General features: G+C 48.3%; 2 pseudogenes; both read right to left on the minus strand.

Annotated features, from left to right (window-relative positions):
• Positions 1-3258, minus strand: part of LOC120403024 — a 48987-nt pseudogene extending 45729 nt beyond the window's left edge.
• LOC120403834 overlaps positions 1-12536 on the minus strand; it is a 282366-nt pseudogene that overhangs the window by 175413 nt on the left and 94417 nt on the right.

Here is a 12536-nt window from a genome sequence, read left to right on the forward strand (position 1 = left end):
CCTGAAGTTTCGCAGCCACTGTGATTCATCCCAGACCCGCAGCACTATGCGGTCCCACCAGTCCGTGCTTGTTTTCCGGGCCCAGAATCGCCGTTCCACAGCATGAACATGACCCATTGCCACCATGATCTCCACAGCGTGGCGTACCCTGCTTTCTGAGAGGTCTGTGCAACTCTCTGACTTCATGTCCTCACCGCGCTGCCGGAGCGTCCTCGCCCGATTTCTCAGCAGCTGACTGTTGAAGAGGTGGACGATAAGGTGCGAGGAGTTGACAACGGCCATAAGTGCAGTGATGATCGCAGCGGGCTCCATGCTCGCAGTGCTGTGGCGTCCGCGCTGTCACTGACCAGAAAAGTGCGCGAACAGATTTCCCGCCGGCGCTTTCAGGGAGGGAAGGCGGGAGTGACGGTTGAATGATGACAGTTACCCAAAACCACCCTCGACACATTTTTTCCCCCAGCAGGCATTGGGGGCTCGACCCAGCATTCCAACGGGCAGTGGGGACTGCGGGAACTGTGGGATAGCTGCCGACAGTGCACCGCTTCCAATGTCGACGCTTGCCCCGTTAGTGTGGACTCACAAAGTCGAATTACTGTCCTTAGTGTGGATACACACGTTCGACTTTGTAAGGTCAATTCCACAAATTCGAGTTAAGTTAAATCGAACTACTCTGGTAGTGTAGACATACCCTTACATAGTGTGAGGTTGTGTGGTTTTGTTTTAGTTGTGTCCTCTCCCTCCTTGTGCTCACTGGTAACTTGGATTTTTAAGTTGTGCCCTAGAGGTCATGTGACAGGGTGCTACCTGTAGCACCCTGGCCACAAAAGTTGCTGCAGTGCCGGGAAAACTGCAGGCTTAACTGAAGCCAATGAACCCATTTCTGTTGTTGGAGATTACTGATACTTGGGTGACAAGTGTTGGGCTTGATGAGGCAGTTGGCTCAGTATTTGGAAGGGGCAGGAAGTGACAGAAAGAGCTCAGAGTGTGAGCCTGGGAGAGGGGAGAACGCGGTGTGGAAATCCCTTCCTGCTGTATGCCTGTGGGATGTGAAGATTAAATGCCCATGCGGCAAAAGGGCAACAGCACGTGTGTGTTTGTATCCAGGAGACCAAGAGAACAGGTTAGGCAGCAGTACACCAGGGTAGGAGAAGGTTTGCCCTGTGTCAGGTCACCATTCAGGCTGCCAAATTCAACAGCTGTATCCCTTTGCTAACCAATTTAAGGTGACTTCCTGCCGTCTTGGAGCAGCTCTATCCCCTGCCTCCTTAGATGCAGGAGGCAGCAGCACTCACAAGCATCAGCCCAGCAAATGGGGCAGAGTCTCACCCCTTCATAACATCTTCTCAGTTTTACCGTTAAATCACCACCTGATCCGGCATCCTGAACATCTTTGTCACCTTGTCTGCTGTCATCTTCCATTTTTTAACTACCTTCTCCCTCAAGAATTTCTCTACCTACGAAATTATGTAGGTGTTTTTGGAGCTTGGGCAATACTTACAGATGTTGCTGCTTGGATGGCCTTGGGAAATCCTTGTTTGGGTCTTCAAATCCAAAGAGGCACAGATTTAGATTAAGTGTCTCCAGTTTACAACAGTTTTTTAGACAGAATGAAAGAGCCACTTGATCCATTTTGCTAAAATTGTATTCAGCTAAATTGAGCTCAGTGAAATGATTCAGCGCGCTTTGCACAAAACTCTGTTCTTGAATTTCATACAAGCAGTGAAACTCCTCAAGCAGGTAAATCATCTCAGCATTTTTCAAGGGTGATAACTCCTCATCAGATTTCCAAGACAAGGATGATATTTTCGGTTTGTTTTTAATCCATTTTAGTAAATCTGGTTTTATTTTGGATGAAATTTTGCATTTAATCTTTTTGTTGATGGCCTCTATTGCCTCTGTATTTAAGAGACCAAACAGGAATCGCACTGTTAACGTTAAATAATTTCTAGATTTTCCATAGTTTTCTAACAATTTTTGCACATTGTTCACAGCAGTTTCTGACTCTTCCACCATCGTATCTTCTTTCTCCAACACATAAAATAAAGCTGCAAAAAACTCTTGAAGACTCAAGTGAATGAAGCTGTAAACACACTCAGTGTCATTATATTTTAGAAAAACATTTTCATTCAGAAAGAGAGAGTCAGACATATCTAAGCCGTGCTTCTTGATTTCTTCTTCCTCAAACAGTATTTTCTGCCTCCAGATTCCATCTGCAGCCAAGGAGCAAAGTCCCTTCCAGTTAACTTTTATCTGTTTTTTTGAATTGCTGCTGTGACCCTTTAATAAGCTGAAAAGATAGAGCATGTACATACCAGTGATTGTTTCTGAATTTTGTGCAAGATCTTTACCTTCTTCCATCTGTTGATTCAGAACCGTGCAGATGATCCAACACACAATGGGAACAAAGCACATGGTGAAGAGCATTTCATTGTCTTTTACAAAATTAAAGGCTTTTCTTGCTTTTTCTTCTTTCTTGAAGAACTTGTAGAAATATTCCTCCCTCTCAGCTTCGGTAAATCCCAGTATTTCTGCATACCGTTCACCTTGCAAATACTGCTGCAGTTCCTCCAGAGCTGTTGGTCTTGTCGTGACTATTAAGTAGGATTTGGAAAGAACTTTTTTCCTAAATAAACTGCTCAGGATGATTGCTGCTGGCTGCTTCTTAAAGGGATCAGAGCACAGATTACTTTCTGGCTGTGCAAATGAAAATCTCAGTTCATCAAAACCATCAATTATGAACAGGAGTTTCTCTGGATTCCTCAAAATCTTATCAACTGGTGCATTTTGATCAGGACAATTCTTTAAAATCAAATCAACAACACTTCCCTGCTCAATGCCAGAGTTAATTTCCCTACAGTTTATGTAGAAGACATAATCAAACCTGCTCTGATAAAGTTCTCCAACTGCCCAGTCAAACATGATCTTTTTTGCTGTCATTGTTTTCCCAATCCCTGCAGTTCCCTGCAGCACAACAATTGATGGTATTTGTCCATACTTATCAGGGTCAAATAAACCATTGATTGTAATAGAACTAGCTCGTTTAGTCATGATTTCTGCATGTCTGCGTCCTGAGTCCATTATTTCATGTTCTCGCTCCTTTTTGGAACGATGTTCCTTTACGATAATCAGCTTTGTGTACCTGCTGTTTAGATTCACATTCTCACCAAGACGAGAGTTCATGTATTTTATAACTTTGTACTGGTTTTGTATGTGTTCACTATACTTCACCCTGTAATCTAAGTTAATGACATAAAACATGAGATATATTGAATTAAAATTTCAGAGAAAATACTGTCATCACGACTCTTACAATAAAGCTATTTAAACAATACTGGTACCTTAAGTTCATATTGCATCTGTCGTCATAAAATGTCTCCAGATCAATTTACTATGAGCCTGATCCCACAATCTTCACTCATATCAGTAGTCTCATTGAAAGCAGGGGCAGCTCCAGGCCCAAGCACGCCAAGCGCGTGCTTGCGGGGGCGCTCTGCCGGTCGCAAGGAGGGCGGCAGGCAGAGTGCCTTCGGCAGCATGCCTGCGGAGGGTCCTCTGGTCCCGCGGCTTCGGTGGACCTCCCGCAGGCGTGCCTGCGGAGGGTCCACTAGTCCTGCGCGGCTCCACCGAAGCTCTGGGACCAGTGGACCCTCCACAGGCACGCCTGCGGGAGGTCCACCGGAGCCGCGGTACCGGCGACCGGCAGAGCACTCCCCGCAGCATGACGCTGTGCTTGGGGCAGCGAAATGTCTAGAGCTGCCCCTGATTGAAAGTAGTCATGTGAATAAAACCTGTAATATTCAGCCTTCTGTGTATACATATAGAGGAGACATTTCACTAAATATTGAAATGAACCCATCTCTAAGGTGAAAGCTGTTAACTGTTTAAGAGTGCACAACTGCACTACATAACAAGTTAGGACAGGACATTCTTCACTGCTTCATATACAACTGAAACAATCCTGGGAATTTAGGTGTGAAGAATATAGCTACACAAACTAGAATTTGTCCAGCGTCCAGGGATTTTAAAAGCACCAAAGCATCTTTAAGGACCACAGATGAGGATCTCTAATTACTTTACCTTATTTAAAACATAGTAATCCTGACATCAGAGTGTCCTCCAGCACAATGCTGGTGCAGTGATTCTGCACTGATTCAGAGAACAGAGCTCCTCCTAATCACCAGCACCATTTTCTGTGCATCTAAATGTTTCATGGAGATCTTCAACTTGTTTCCTCATCTCCCATCCAAAGCAAGTTAGCCTGTGTGATCTGATGAGACTATAGTCCGAAGCTACGCCTATGCTGGGAGACTCAGTAGCTAAGGTGAATCAACTAAAGGAGTGAGGTCAGTGCACATAAGTTAAACCTTGTTAAACCACTCATAGGGATGCTCTCATTCAGGAGTAAAGCAGCCAGATTTGTGGTAAGTTAATCCTCCTTGGATCTATACAGGGGTTTAGTGTGCTTTAATGTCACACCTGTAATCGATTCATCTTAATGTTCGTGAGCATCCCTGTGAAGACAAGCCCTGGAGTGTTGTTATTTCTACTAGTGAACTGAACATTATGCAGCTGTAGTCTAATGCCTGTAATCATTGTTTATTGCTGAACACAGTTCTTTGTTAGATTGCCACATACCTGCTTCTTCAGGTTGCTCAAGATCCAAAACTGAAAAAGAAATTGCACATGAATGTTAATGTAACAGAATCACAGTGTGTGTTACTCAGTTGAGGAAGTTGGGACAGGTCATTCATTAAGGGTCCTTTGCAGTAATTATCTCCCTAAAAACACCAAGAGTCAGCCAGGCAGAGAGAATTTCTTTGGAGACACTAGTACAGTGAAATCTGTTAGTAACAGCCACCATACCCTAGCACCCACAATTGGCAGTATGGCCTAGTGCACAGACCACTCCATTAGAACTCAGGAGACCTGGTTTCTATTCCCAGCTCTGCCGTTGGCCTACTAGGTGACCTTGGGCAAGTCACTGTGCCACAGTTTCCCCATCGGTAAAATGGGAATATTGATAGTGACTTCCTTTGTAAAGCACTCAGATCTATAGAGGAAAGGCGACATAGGTATTGTTATTTTAGAGCCACCCTTAGAAATGGTAAAGAAACACAGCTAACACATGAAAAATGAAATAGAAAGAGGTGTTTAATAAGATGTGCAAAGAAATTTGCAATTGAAAACATATGTCTGATGAGGGAAAGCCTGTTAGAATCTATATGGGAACTAAAACACTAATATGTGATATATGTAAACCTGAAATAACTTGCTTCCGTTTTGTAGCATCAGACCAGTTGTTATGCCTGATGTTAAAGCACAAAGTGGAGGAGGGAAAGGAGAATGTTGGCAATGTCACAAGGGATTAAAATGCTTTAAAAGCCAAGGGATGTAGACACACTTTCACTCTCCTCCAATGAGAGGGGGAAAGTATCCAGGGTCTTCACATTGTGCTAACATACTTTTCAACCTATAAATGCACCTATATATGGGCATACATTTAAATATGTTTTAAAATTCTTGTAAAAACCATAAAACATCACACACTCACCCCTTCTCCTCCAACTTCCTTTCCAAAACAGGTAAACATACATTCAGTCAGACTATGCACTATTTTATAGACAAACCACCTTAAGTTGCATTCTAGAGTAGGTAAAAGTTCAGTGGGACATTCTTCCATTGGAAAACTCCACTTTGCTGAAACTGAAATGTTCTGTGCAACCATGTTGATTTAGACTAAATGTTAGTTTAAAACCACTGAAAGAAAGCATTTAGAAAATGTCAAAAATACACTTTTTACCTGACAAAGGCTTTACTAATTTTTTCAAATTCCAAGGGACACATGGGGATGGAGGGTGCAGGGACACGGGCAGATGTTCCTACTGAATGGGAGAAGCTTGGCATCAGCCAGGGTCTGCATGGGGGAGGCTTTCCAACTCCCTAACAATCCTATTCTCCCTCCCCCCCCAAAAAAGAAAACCTTTCTGCCACGAACACCCAGCAACCTCCAGGTTCACTCCCAGGCTCCTTCCCTCTCCCTCAGCTCTTACGTTACCTCTGACTCTCCCAAGGCTTTGCATTGCTTCTGACGGATGCAGGAAATACAGTTCTGTATTGTAATTTAAATTAATTACTCAATATTCTGTATTAATATGCCTAGTAATGAATTTATTTGTAAAAAAAAATCAGAATTTTTTTTGGTATATATTGTTACAGACATACTTGATGACAGATATTTTGAAATAAATTACCAAAATAATTGAATATGGCATGATTCTATTGTTTGACAAATAAAATGTGCAGAATTTTCAGAATTTTTAAATTGTGTACAGAATTTTAAATTTTTGGTGCAGAATTTTTAATTTTTTGGCACAGAATTCCCCAAGGAATAGCACATGCACATATATGAACACTAAAGGCATGCACCACAAAGAGATGCACAGAAAGTTAAGCGCACACACGCAGTGGACAAAAAGCCATTTTCAGACCCACAGGTCCCCTACTCCCCATCTTCTCTCTTTACACAAAACTCTGATAGGATTAGAGTTTAGCAACATAGAGAGCAAACTGAACTGCAACAGACACGTGTTATATACAGTGATGAGCTGCCAAATTTTTAACAACGGGTTCCCTCCTCCCTCCAAAATTTTAACAACGGGTTCCCTCCTTCCCCCCCTCCGTTGGGGGGGGGGTCGTGCCCCATCCAACCTCTCATGTTCCTTAACACACACACACTCCGAGACCCCTGACCCATCCCCCCCTTCCCTGTCCCCTGACTGCCCCTTGCCACCCCACCCAACCCCTCCTTTCATTCTCAATGGCCCCCAGAACCCCTACCCCATACAACTACCCCTTCTCTCTGTCCCTGAGTGCCCCCACCACCTCATCCAACCCTGCTCTTTCCTGACTGCTCCCCGGGACCCTTGCCCCATTCAATCCCCTGTTCCCTGCCCTCTGACTGCCCTGACCCCTATCCACCCCCACAACCCCCCCCCTCCCGACCCCCTTACCACACTGCCTGAGGACCGGGTCCACTCTGCCAGGACCACGACCGGCGCCGCTCGGCCCGACTCCCCGGGCCGGGCCAGGCAGGCACCGCGGCCCGACTCGCCGAGCCGCTCGGCCCGACTCCCGGGCCGGGCGGCGCTGCGGCCCGGCCGCTGGTCCGACTCCCGGGCTGGGCCGGGCCGGCGCCGCAGCCCGGCCGCTCGGCCCGACTCCCCGGGCCGGGTCGGGCCGGCGCCGCGGCCCGGCCGCTCGGCCCAACTCCCCGGGCGGGCACCGGGGCCTGGCCGCTCGGCGGCAGCCGCGGGGCCCGACTCCCCGGGCCGGCGCTGGGCTGGAGGGAGCCGCGGTCTGGGACCGGGAGCTGCTGAGCCAGCCGCACCTCCCCTCCCCCTCCGCGCCCCAGCTTACCTGCTGGCTGCCTCCATGCTGCTTGTTCAGGCTTCCCGCAAACATCTGATTCGCGGGAAGCAGGGGAGGGGGAGGAGAAGGGGGCGGAGCAGGAGAGGAGTGGGCGGGAACTTTTGTTAAATTTAGCAGCCCTTAACAAGCGGTTCTAAAATGGCTGCTAAAATTTAACAACGGGTTCACGCGAACCCGTGCGAACCCGCTGCAGCTCACCCCTGGTTATATACAAACAAAATGTACACACACTGTGACCTCAGTGCCCTTCAATGCCAAATGGCAAAGTGCTCACTATTCTGTAACTGTAATTCTGAAAAGCAGCCCCCAGACTGCGTCCCTGCTCCCCAGGGTGTGCCACCCAGGGCAGGTGGAGTGTCTGGGACTCCCCACCGTGGCCTGGACTCCATGGGTGTCTCTTACCAGTACCTAGCTCCAGCTTCTAGCCCGGTCAGGGGCCAGGGCCTCAAGAGGAAGAGGAGGAGCAGAGAGGGGCATTGAGAGGGGCAGGGATTCATGGTGAGGGGAGGCTAAGGCTGGTGCCACCGGCAGGGGCTGCATTTCGTGGTGGAGGAGCTTACAGTTGTGGGGGGAGAATGCAGCCTCCTGCCCCCCAAATTATGCCCATGTTAAAAAGTGGGCAGGCCACAATGTCCCTGCCCCACCAATTGCTGCACCATGATATGAATAATAAGGCAAGCACTGCAAAGAGAAGCTTATAAAAATATATGCTCCCTGCAATTTGCTCTGGATGTTGCTAAACTGATACCCCAGGAAGTGAATTCCAAAGGCCTCTAGGGAGAGCCCCACAGCCAGCCCTGGATAAAACCAACCCAGCTGATTTCTAGTGCCATCATAGGTGAGAGGAACAGGGATGAAAGTAACAGGGTTGAGTTTAACTCCATCACAGAGTATATGGAATCTAACGCTACTCCACTAAAGCATGGATCCCCATTGGCACTGGCTCTTAACATTCATGTGGGACACTGAAAAGCAGTCTTGGACCTTTGGAAATGCAGCTCTCCAGGTATGCTAGCTCCTTGATTAAATTTATTTAATTAATTACAAATAGCCTTGAAGATAAAGTTCCTGCCTGGAACCCCAGAATGGTCTCATGGGGCCAGTCAGCTGTTTGGTGATATTATACTGGGACAGATTATCTGCTGTGATCAGTTTCCTGTTGCAGATCCTTGATTCTCTGCCGCATCCCCAGCAGAGGTTAGAGCAGGGGTGGGCAAACTTTTTGGCCCGAGGGCCACATCAGGGTTGCAAAATTGTATGGAGGGCCTGGTAGGGAAGGCTGTGCCCTACAAACAGCCTGGCCCCACCCACTATCCAACCCCCTCCCACTTCCCGCCCCCTGACTGCCCCCCTCAGAACCATTGATGCATCCACCCCCCCCCGTTCCGTGTCCCCTGACTGCCCCCTCCAGAGACACCCCCTGCCCCTAACCATGCCCCTGGGACCCACCCGCTATCTAAGCCCCCTGCTCTTTGTCCCCTGATCGCCCTCCAAAGATTCCCCACCTTAACTGCCCCCAGGACCCCACCCCTACCTATCCCCCATGCTCCCTGTCTCCTGACTGCCCTGACCCCATCCAGCCCCCTGCCCCCTTACTGTCCCATGGGACTCCCTGCCCCTTATCCAACCCCCCACTCCCCATTCCCTGACCACCCTCCCAGAACCTCCACCTCATCCAGCCCTGCTTGCTCCCTGTCCCCTCAGTGCCCCCTGGATCCCCCTGTCCCTTATCCAACCCCCCAACCCCTGCCCTGGCCCCCTTCCATGCCACTTAGAGGTCTGGCAGCCTGGCTAGAGCCAGACATGCTGCCCCACTCTCCTGCAGGAGTGTGCAGCCCCGCCCCCCAGAGCACTGCTTGCTCAGCAGCGTGGCTGCGGGAGAGAGGGGAAGGCGGGGAAGGGGCCAGGGGGAGCCTCCCTGGCCAGGAGCTCAGGGGCCTGGCAGGAGGGTCCCACGGGCCGGGTGTGGCTCGCGGGCTGTAGTTTGCCCACTCCTGGGCTAGAGCATCCTGGGAAGTGTTCTACCTTGCATCTGTTGCCCCAAGGCATGGTGCCCAAGCTGGGGATAGGCTCCAGTAACTCTCTCCCCACCTCTCTCTGTCTGGGACACTCCCTCAGCACCCACTCTACACCCACTAGGGACTCCCTCACACTGAAGGTATCCACAGATGGGTAGGTACAGGTCATCTCTGTTCCTCTGGTGTCAGCTGAATGAAGCAGGTCAGCAAATGTGGCCCACTCTGGGCATCTCTGCTTTGAGTCTCTCTGGCTTCCTGCTGGGATTTAGACTTTGTGATTTGTGCCTGTGACCCTAAGAACCCCTCAATGCCAATTGACAAAGGGTTCACTGTTCCGCAACAGTAACTCCTGACGGGCTTCACAAACTCACCACACCCAGCACACTTTGTACATAGTTATTTATCCAAAGAGGATCAAGAGAGCTCTCTAAAAAATGCTTTTATGGCATACTGATCCTACTAATCACTGTGAGGTGTATGTAGAAACGATATTTAAAGAGTTGTGGGTATATATTAGAAAATACGTTTTCAGGGTTTTGACCAGACAAAGGATGTATATTCACCTGTTTCACGTGTAGAATAAGCACATAAACCAACACAATGGAAGTCCATTTGCATATGACATCAATATGAGAATGGAAGGCAACATCGAACCAGCATACCAGGGAATAAACCACAGGGATCTGCCTAATTCCAGGGACAAAACAATGAATTTTACAGGAAATAAGGAGAGGCAAAGGGACACCCTTTCGTCTTTCACTGCGGAAGCAAAAAGGACAACACTTTTGAATTCGTGAAAGACAGATCCTGGCCATGCTGGTTGGAGATGCTGGGAGATTGCTTTAGGTGAGATACACTACCTCAAATGGGTGTTTAGCGGGTTAAGTTTAGATGCCAAGAAGCATGTTATACTTTTTATTGTATATGTAACTATTTCTTTTCCCATTGTTATCCTTTCTCACAATCTCTTAAATCTTAGCTTTGGATAATGAATTTATGATTATTTTCACTATAAATATATCTCAGTGCTGTGATGATATATGGCGTTGATCTCAGCTGACTCAGACAAGCTGCTGTGTGGATTGTCCCTGTAAGGCAAAATAAGGGCTGGCAGAGGCCAGAGGAGATTGAGTGACTAATAGATCAGTGATGTCACAGAATTGACACCCAGTTAAGCACCAGCAAACCTTACTCTTGCTGGAGATAAAGGGGTGGGTAACAAGGTGACTCAGAGTCCTGAGCATCCCAAGGGTGTGTCATGGTGCCATCAGCCTGTTGTTTCTCTGCCTGCTCTGCCCCCCTGGGGCAGCTTTGTGAACAGGGGCTGCTAACAGGGAGTTTTGCAAGGGAGTTCTCCAGGTGAAGGAGGAGCTAATACAGCATCTGTGGGATAAGTGACTGTCTGTAGTGTGTGTTTGTTTGTGTTTGGGGGTTACTTGCTGTGTGCTGAGCTTGTGTTTGTCAGTCTGTTTGTTTGTTTGTTTGTTTGAGGGACCGTGTGCTCTGGCTGGCAGTTGGAGGCAGGTTTGAAAGCTCGAAGCCTCTGGTAATTGGCTGAGCCTTAATCAGTGGGCGGGGCATTCACTCAGGCCAGGGCTTTATAAAGCCGCGCACAAGCGACCAGGGGCTGCTAACAGGGAGTTTCGCAAGGGAGTTTAGAAGGGGAGTGGGAAGGGAGTGGGAGTCCCTCGCCAGCCGTAACCCCTTCTCTGCGCCCCCCCCCGGAAAACCTATAAACCGAACCACATTTCAAAACCCCTGTCTGTAAACCACCCTTCCATTAACTAGGAGACAATGCAGGCAGAAGCCCAGCAGCAGAGTGGGGGCTATCCAGTTTATTGCACTGAGTGTTGCATGTATGATTACCTGCCCTGTGGGCAGGTGGCGAATGTGTGCAGTCGGTGCAAGGAGCTCCTGGCCCTCAGAGACCATGTACGGACTTTGGAGGCCAGGGTGGCGGAACTGGAGGAGCTAAGAAAGGCAGAGAAGTATGTTGATGAGGCTTTCCGGGACACTGTAGAATTGTCCCACCTCCGCTCGGACAGCCCCTGCGCTGTTGAGGAGGATGAAAGGCCCAGGGAAGCAGAGCAGTCAATGGGAGCAGAGGGAAACCTTCCCGTAGTTGGGACCCTCCTTCCAGATGGTGCTGAGGTTGCCTCTCGCACTGACGTTGCCTCTCCGGGGGGAGGGAACTCCAGTTTCTAGGAAAAGGCAGGTGCTAGTAATGGGAGATTCAATTATTAGAAATGTAGATAGCTGGGTTTGTGATGACCGGGAGAACCGTATGGTGACTTGCCTGCCTGGTGCGAAGGTTGCGGATCTCTCGAGGCATCTAGACAGACTTATGTGTAGTGCTGGGTCGTGGTACATGTAGGTACCAATGACATAGGGAAGGGTAGGAGAGATGTCCTGGAAGCCAAATTTAGGCTGCTAGGGAAGAGACTGAAATCCAGGACCTCTATGGTGGCATTCTCAGAAATGATCCCAGTTCCATGCGCAGGGCCAGGTAGGCAGACAGAGCTTCAGAGTCTCAATGCGTGGATGAGACAATGGTGTAGAGAGGAGGGGTTCACATTCATTAGGAACTGGGGAAACTTCTGGGATGGGAGGAGCCTATACAGGAGAGATGGGCTCCACCTAAACCAAAGTGGAACCAGACTGCTGGCACTAAACATTAAAAGGTTGTAGAGCAGTTTTTAAACTAGGAGATTGGGGAAAGCTGACCGCTGCAGAGGAGCGTGTGGATCGGACACAGACTTCTCTTAGGGGAGAGTCTGATGATAGAGAATCTCCAGGTTATAGTCAGGAGCAGAGGACTGAAGAGTATAATGCAAAGGCCGGATCAGATTATAAACAGTCACATAAAAAAGAATCTGGCACATCAGAAAAAGGCAGGCTAATAAACAGGGACAAGTTTTTAAAGTGCTTGTACACAAATGCCAGAAGTCTAAATAATAAGATGGGTGAACTAGAGTGACTTGTGATAAAGGAGGATATTGATATAATAGGTATCACAGAAACCTGGTGGACTGAGAGCAATCAATGGGACACAATCATTCCAGGGTACAAAATATATTGGAAGGACAGAAC

This window comes from Mauremys reevesii, linkage group 4, assembly GCF_016161935.1.
Source record: "Mauremys reevesii isolate NIE-2019 linkage group 4, ASM1616193v1, whole genome shotgun sequence".
NCBI lineage: Eukaryota > Metazoa > Chordata > Testudines > Geoemydidae > Mauremys > Mauremys reevesii.